The sequence below is a fragment of the Eimeria mitis genome, genomic scaffold (genome assembly GCF_000499745.2).
Source record: "Eimeria mitis Houghton genomic scaffold, Emh_scaff777, whole genome shotgun sequence".
NCBI classification, from domain to species: Eukaryota; Apicomplexa; class Conoidasida; order Eucoccidiorida; family Eimeriidae; genus Eimeria; species Eimeria mitis.
The window spans coordinates 9,506-9,760 of NW_013575704.1; the positions used below are offsets into that span (position 1 = coordinate 9,506).

The 255-nt window shown below is 56.9% G+C and overlaps 1 protein-coding gene across 1 annotated transcript in view; it reads left to right on the forward strand.

The window, feature by feature from the left end:
* Nucleotides 1-255, forward strand: part of EMH_0022040 (uncharacterized protein) — a gene marked incomplete at both ends in the record, with an annotated part of 2,166 nt that overhangs the window by 1,311 nt on the left and 600 nt on the right. The gene's annotated exons all lie outside the window — the stretch shown is intronic.

A 255-nucleotide genomic window follows, 5' to 3' on the forward strand; every position in this document is an offset into this window, starting at 1 on the left:
GCAGCTGCTGCAGTTGCTGCTGCAGTTGCTGCTGCTGCATGCCGAATGCAGCAGCAGCAGCAGCAAACTGCTGCGGTGTAGCAGCAACCTCCCACTGTGTTGCTGCTGCTGCTCCTAAACATTCTGCTGCTGAAGACAGCAGCAAATCATACTTTACTGCTGCTGTTATGCTGCGCATGCAGTACCACACTAAACACCAGCAGCAGCAGCAGCAGCAGCAGCAGCAGCAGCAGCAGCAGCAGCAGCAGCAGCAGC